Consider the following 7,608-nt stretch of genomic DNA (forward strand, 5'->3'; position numbering starts at 1 on the left):
CGAGATAGGAAATCCTTGACCTCCTTAATAACATTCAGATTTGTTCCAAAAATCAGTATGTCATCAACATACAAGCAAAGCATAACTCCCTCGCCCCCACCATGGCGATAGTACACACATTTGTCAGCTTCGTTCACAACAAAGCCTGCAGCTGTTAGAGTTCTTTCGAACTTCTCATGCCACTGTTTGGGTGCTTGCTTGAGTCCATACAAAGACTTCAGCAACTTGCACACTTTTCCTTCCCGACCATCTATTACAAACCCATCTGGTTGTTCCATATAAATTTCCTCAGCCAACTCTCCATTTAGAAAAGCAGTCTTAACATTCAGATTTGTCCCACGAGCCGAGCCTTGTACTTTTCAATAGTACCATCAGGCCTAAGCTTCTTCTTGAATACCCATTTGCATCCTATAGGTTTGCATCCATAAAGACGATCAGTTATATCCCAAGTTTCATTCGCCAAGATGGAATCCATCTCGCTACGAACCGCTTCCTTCCAGTAGTCAGCATCTTCCGATGCATAGGCCCCCGAAATAGAACTGGGAGTGTCATCTATGATATACACAAGAAAATCATCACCAAATGACTTTGCAGTCCTCTGTCTCTTGCTCCTAGTAGGAACTTCATTGTTTTCCTCCACAGGACTTTCAAAGTGTTCCATCGAAATGGCAGGTTCGGTAATTGTAATTGGTTTCTAATTCGATGAACTAGGCATCTCCTGATTAGATGAGGTAGCCATATCCTTCATGGGAAAGATATCTTCAAAGAAAGTCGCATCATTCGACTCCATGATCGTACCAACATGCATGTCAGGTACCTCAGATTTTACAACCAAGAATCTATAGCCAATGCTATGAAAAGCATATCCCAGGAAAACACAATCCACAATTTTTGGTCCCAGCTTTCGCTTCTTTGGAATTGGCACATTGACTTTCGCCAAACATCCCCAGGTTCGTAGATAAGAGAGCTTTAACCTTTTCTTCTCCCATTCCTCGAATGGAGTTATCTCTTTGTTCTTTGTGGGAACTCGGTTTAGAACATGACATGCAGTCAGTATCGTCTCCCCCCACCATGCCTTGGAGAGACCCGATGTGTCTAACATGGCGTTAACCAAATCAGTTAGAGTACGGTTCTTTCTTTCGGCCACCCCATTTGACTGAGGTGAGTAGGGAGGCGTCCTCTCATGGATTATACCATGTTCCGCGCAAAAAACATCAAATTCATTGGAAAAATACTCTCCACCACGGTCAGACCTAAGCCTCTTGATTTTTCGATCAAGTTGGTTTTCCACTTTAGCTTTATAGATCTTGAAAAGGTTCAAAGCCTCATCCTTAGATTTCTGAAGATACACACGGCAGTATCTAGCGGAGTCGTCAATTAACGTCATGAAATATTTCTTTCCACCTTTTGTCAAAACACCATTCATTTCACATAGATCTGAATGTATAAGTTCTAGTGGTGCAAGATTTCTCGTCTCCGCAGTCACGTGAGACTTACGAGGTTGCTTAGCTTGCACACATACTTGACACTTAGATTCCTTGACAGTGGTGAAACTAGGGATTAAGTTCAACTTCGCTAGTCGCTACATGCAACCAAAGTTAACATGACAAAGACGTGAATGCCACACATTTGATTCACTATTGTTGCAAATATGATTAACAACTTTATTGCAAACGTCTGATAAGGATAAACGAAACAGGCCTCCTGACTCATAGCCTTTATCAACAAAGGTTCCATACTTGAAGATTACAAATTTATTCGACTCAAAGACAAGCTTGTAGCCATCTCTACACAGAAGAGATCCGCTAACAAGATTTTTATTGACGGAGGGGACATAATGCACGTTCTTCAGCCGCACGATCTTCCCCGAAGTAAACTTCAGATCGACCATGCCAACACCACGAACAGAAGCACTTGAACCATTGCCCATCAGCACGGTTGAAGTCCCTGTGGTCTGATAAGACGAAAACATGGAAATATCACCGCATACATGCACATTAGCACCCGTTTCAATCAACCAATCAGGAGAATGACATACTGAAAGAATAGTGAGGAATATACCATACCCAGCATCCTTCATGTCAGTGTCTCCAATGACAACATTAGCGGTCTTGCCGCCTTTCCCAGGATGACGCTTGCCATAGCGATTGGGGCAACTAGGAGCCCAATGATCAGGATCTCCACACACATGACAGACACCTTTCTTCTTTTCATTCTTCTTCTTGAAGTTCGTGTGCTGCACAGCCTTGTTCTTCCCATCAAACTTTGCTTTACCATCAAGCTTGCCCTTGTTCTTGAACTTGTGGGACTGGAAGTTTTTCTTTTGTACCAGATTGGCACTAGATCCTCCCTCAATACCTCGAGCACGTGTATCCTTTGCTCTCGCCTTTTCTTCCACATCAAGAGTACCAATGAGATCCGGAACGGAAAACTCCTGTCTCTTATGCTTCAGTAAGGTAGCAAAGTTCCTCCATGAAGGAGGAAGCTTAGTGATGATACCCACGGCAACAAACTTGTCCGATAGCATGCAATTGAAGTGCTCAAGTTCTCTAGCAAATAACTGTATCTCATGAGCCTGCTCAACCACGGAGCGCTCTTCAATCATCCTGTAATCATAGAATTGCTCCATCATGTACAGCTCAGTGCCGGCATCCAAGACCCCAAACTGGGCCTCGAGTGCGTCCCACATATCTTTTCCATTGTCAATTGACGCATAAGCATCAACTATGTTCTCACCAAGAATACTCAAGAGAGCAGCCTTAAACAAGGTATCCATTTTCTGAAAAGCTTGTGCCTGTTGGGCATATTGCTCTCCTTCAGGTTTGCCAAGAGTGGAGTCATAGCAGCTCATGGTCTGAAACCATAAGACTGCTCTCACACGCCACCTCTTATAGTGGATACCCTCAAACATAGGAGGTCTCATGGAAGCAACAAAACCACTCGGGGTAAATTGCCTATAATAAGGTTTTTGGATTGTTGGAAAAATGAGCAATTTACCGAATGATTTTATTAACAAAAATACTAGATAAAGCATGACTAAAATAGCAGATATAAAGCAAGTCATGCAATCTGATAGAGAGAAGGTAAACATCGTCTGTATATATGAACTTGAGGTAAACACATCTAAAACAGACACTAAATGAAGTTGCTTATACGAAACAGAACGTAACATACGTAGGGCAGAAAATAGAGCCAAGAACTGTAGGAGGACTTCGAACAGAAAGGAGAGGAACACGTATGGCACAGCAGCAGCAGAAGCGCTGGACTTGGGGTCGGTGTCCTCGCCTGCCATGTCGTTGAGGAGGTCGTGGACGTTGGGGAAGAAGTCATCGTCGGGGAAGTAGTCGTCGGCGACCGGATCGTCCGTGATGAAGCAGCCAGTAGTCGCGCTGAGTGCTCCCCAAAAACCTTATCACCCTTCTCCCGTACAGGACTCAAAAGGTGCGGTCTCGGAGGCCTACTGTCCCGACCTGCGGTGCACGCCGCAAGACGGGATGAGGAAGAACGTAGCAGTAGCGCAGTGCTCAGGAACTTGTGGCGAGAGGAGGAAGAGATTCTGGTGTGTCTCTCTGGGAGGAGCGACCTCCCTTTTATAGGCGCAAGAGAAGGAGGCGAGAAGCTACGCTGGGAGCTGAAGAGAACGAGGGAGACGAAACGAACAGGCAGCAGGCGAAGAGGTGCGCCGTTCGTATTCAATCTCCACTACAACAAAACGTTTCAGCTTTCGCGTGCCCTTTCGTATACCCGTAGTGCATGGCAAAAATTTACATCGGCTCGGCTCATTCCCGCAACCCGCGGCGCGTCGTGACGAGGCGGGCGGCGGAGGAGCGCGCGTGGATGTCCCTCTTGTTCTCGTGCTCATACAAGTGGGGAAGGAGCCTCCCTTATAAAGAGGTCCAACTCTCTCTAAACTAGCAAGGTGAGACTAAACTTTTAGTTCCACCTTTTGCCTTGCACGAATGGGCTGCGTGGGTCTCTATGATTTATTAGGAATTTCTGAAACTGCTATTGGGCTAGGCCCAAATAGGCAAAATTCCAGCAAACCATACCTCAAAATAAAATCAAGGTAACCTAGAACTTAAAAATAGCTGAATGTATAGGGCTTATTGCCCTCGAGAAGAAAATGAGGCTATCCAAGATAATTGCTTGTGTTTGAGCAAATTTTCCCAAACTAAAACTTAAGAGGAAAAGAGACATGCAATAACTAGTCCATCTGATAGTTCTAAAATGAAAAAAACGCAATATAATGACATATGATCTAGACAATCAGAATCCTAGGAGCGAGCGCGAGTTGAGGGTAACTTAGATGGTTAGATTTCTCATGGTGGAACCAACCTATGAGGGTTTCAAGTCCTAGACTTGGCACTGATGCTTGCATTTTCCTAGATTTATTTCAGGCTTATCAGCGATGTTCTGCATTTTTTAACAGATTGATTTTAGGCTTTCCGGCAATCTTTGTTTTGTAGGAGGAGACGTTTCCTTCGACTATGAGGCGCATGTGGTGTCGGCTCAATATCTCAGAGCGAGAAGAAATGTCACGAGCAGATGAGCTACATGAGATGCATCACAAGCCTCCTCCGATGGAAGCCTCTAACTTGGATTCCTTGTTAGGCTTGAAACTTGATCCGGGTATTAGATCCATGGAAGGGCAGGACGATTTTGACATATGATCAGCCGTCCAAGTCTAGCTATGTGTTGTTGCTAGTTAACTCTTTCTCGTGGAGGCCTCGGGATCAAGGGTGGAGATGAACTTTGATGGAGCTTTATCTCCTGATGGTGCGGGAATGGTTCTTCAGAATGATCGTGGAGCTACCATGTTTTCATCATGCAGACAACTATTCTCTTGCCGAGATGCTCTAGAATCGGAACTATGCACGTGCATGGGAGGTTTATCTTTGTCTCTCTAGCATTGTGATTCTCCATTTATCATGAAGATGGTCTCCCTTGTTGCCATGAAGTTGATCCAAGCTTGTGACCTTGACAGATCGATCTACATACGCTTCTAGAGTAAAGGACATCAAGTACTTGTTTCTTTGTGAATGAGCCTAGCGAATTTTGTCAGAACAGAAGATAGAACCTTGACTTGGCTTGGTTCTGGCCCTACCTGTTGCTGTGGAGCTAGCTTTAGCTGATTGTAATCTTATTGTCACTGAGTACCCTGCGTTCCTAAATATTTGTCTTTATAAAGATTTTAATAAGTGATTACATACAGAGCAAAATGAGTGAATCTATACTTTAAAATATGTCTATATACATCCACGTGCGGTAGTCCATTTAAAATCTGTAAAAGGACAAATATTTAGGAACGGTGGGAGTACAAGTTTTCACCCGCAAAAAAAAAGCTACGTACATGAACTTTATTCTTGAAGAGCGTTTCCCGCAAAAAAAAAAAAGGTGCCATGTAACGAACGTCCCCACCGCTTGGCCGCCTCTGCTCGGGCACTCGGCGTTTAGCAAAAAAGCTTCTATGGGAAGTGTAAATCAGCTCGGCAGATGAAAACGGCGCAATATTCTGAAAAATACATCGCCAGCCAACCCGCAAACAAGGATGGGAACGTATGATCATATCCAAGTCGGATTTGAGACGCCAAACTTAAACTGCGTCCAAGCCGGACCCAACCCAAGTCGGAGAGGGGAAAATATTCTCGGTGCATACCATGTAAACTGCGTCCTGCGCGTACCCGAGCTGATCTTCGGCGTATATATCTATGTAGTCCGTCAGTCTAACCCCCCCAACCAGCACCAAGCAAGCACACCGCCGCACCCACGCCTTCGGCCTGCTGCAAATCGGCCTCCTCTCCACCATGTCCCGCTGTGCCCAAGCGCTGCCATTGCTGCTGCAATTGCGTCGTGATACCCATCATCATAGTCACCGTGATGCTCATCGCCGCCTACGCCGTCGTCCTCCTGCTCCGCATCACGGCGGAGGACGCGTCCCTGGGCCGCCTCGCCCTGTGGTAATATGGGAACTAATCCTGTTTTGTGTTTGCGAATCAACCTGTGGTTGAGTTGGTTAGGTGGACAGTGGTATCTCCAACCCACCAGGGTTCAAATCCTGGTGCTCGCATTATTCCTGAATTTATTTCAGGATTTCCGGCGATGCGCTTTCAGTGGGAGTCGACGACGAGGCACCTACGGTGACTTCGTAAATCTCAAGATGATATGCCGGCTTAGTCTCTCAGAGGTACTCATAGGGGTAGGGTGTGCGTGTGTGCGTTCATAGGGATGAGTGTATGCGCGTGTTTATGAGCGCTTGTGTCTGTACTGATGCTCAAAAAAAAATCCTGTTTTGTGTTTGGCAAATTGGAAATGTACTACTCCTATTGATTTATTTCCAAAAAAAATATTGTCCGACATCACATGTCTTTCCATCAATAATATGAAAACATATCAGAGGAAATAAAATATCCATCTAGATGTCCAGCCTAATCCATCATTGTATACTGATAGTATTAAATCTACTTACGAGTGCTGCCAAGCCCTAGCGACCCATCAACGTTGTGGGAAGGCAAATGTTCTATGCAAAGGCTAGCATTTAAGAAGGATGTTCTAAAATATAAACTTTGATAAAATACACTCAAGGAAATTGGTTATCCGAGCATTTAACTACCGATTTGTTTGATACTATTATTCATTATGAGTTGTTCAAGAGGCATGCTTCTGTTTTGATATGATTCCTAGCATATCTTCTACTAGTCAACTTGTGAGCTCATGTTTTTCCACTTATTCTTTTGCTAGACCAAAATTAGGTTCCTATCCTATGTCAGTCAATTTTTTCTTTCGTCTTACTGCCGTGCAATGCCTAGATGAATATCGACGACCTCTTACGTATGGTTTCTTTCTTCTTGAAATTTTCACATATACACAAGTGCACTATTATGTAAGTTAATATCCGAAGTATGTGTGGGTGAGAGTAGAAGGGGGATTGTGATCAGATGAGCCATCAACATATGGTTGTAAGCTTGGATTGGGGAGGAGAAAATAGTGGGTCAAAGATATGTAAATGAGACACAATTGATATGAACCACTAAATATGCATTGGTCCCGTTGCACTACACCTGCAATTAGCGTAGTACTACCTCCGTCCGGGTTTATTGGTCCCCATTGTATTCTGTGTCAAATTTTGACCATAGATTAAACTAACAAAATGTTCACGCATGTCATCAAACATTATATTTTTGAAAACTATGTTCAAATACGAATCCAATGAGATAATTTTTCTTGACATGCATTATCATTTTGTTAGTTAAATTTTTAGTCAAAATTTGGCACAAACTAAAAAGAGGACCTATAAACCAGGACGGAGGTAGTACTAAGAGCTTAGTTATCGTGTGATGTCTAAAGCCAAAGTTGTAGGTTTGAAGCTGCATGCATGCATTCACCTATAATTAATTAATGTACCTACGCAATGTTGCTAGCTAGCTATGGATCGATCGACCCATCTTTTATTTATGCATGAGATGAATGCATGAGGAGCGGCTCTAGCAGCACAAGATCCACGGCGGCTCGGGGAGGGAGTGGAGCAGCTCTAGTAGCACAAGATCCATGGTGGCTCGGGGAGGGAGAGGAGCAGTGTGCAGGGAGGAGGGAAGCGTGTCTGTGCAACTC

This window comes from Triticum aestivum, chromosome 6B (assembly GCF_018294505.1).
Source record: "Triticum aestivum cultivar Chinese Spring chromosome 6B, IWGSC CS RefSeq v2.1, whole genome shotgun sequence".
Lineage (NCBI taxonomy): Eukaryota > Viridiplantae > Streptophyta > Magnoliopsida > Poales > Poaceae > Triticum > Triticum aestivum.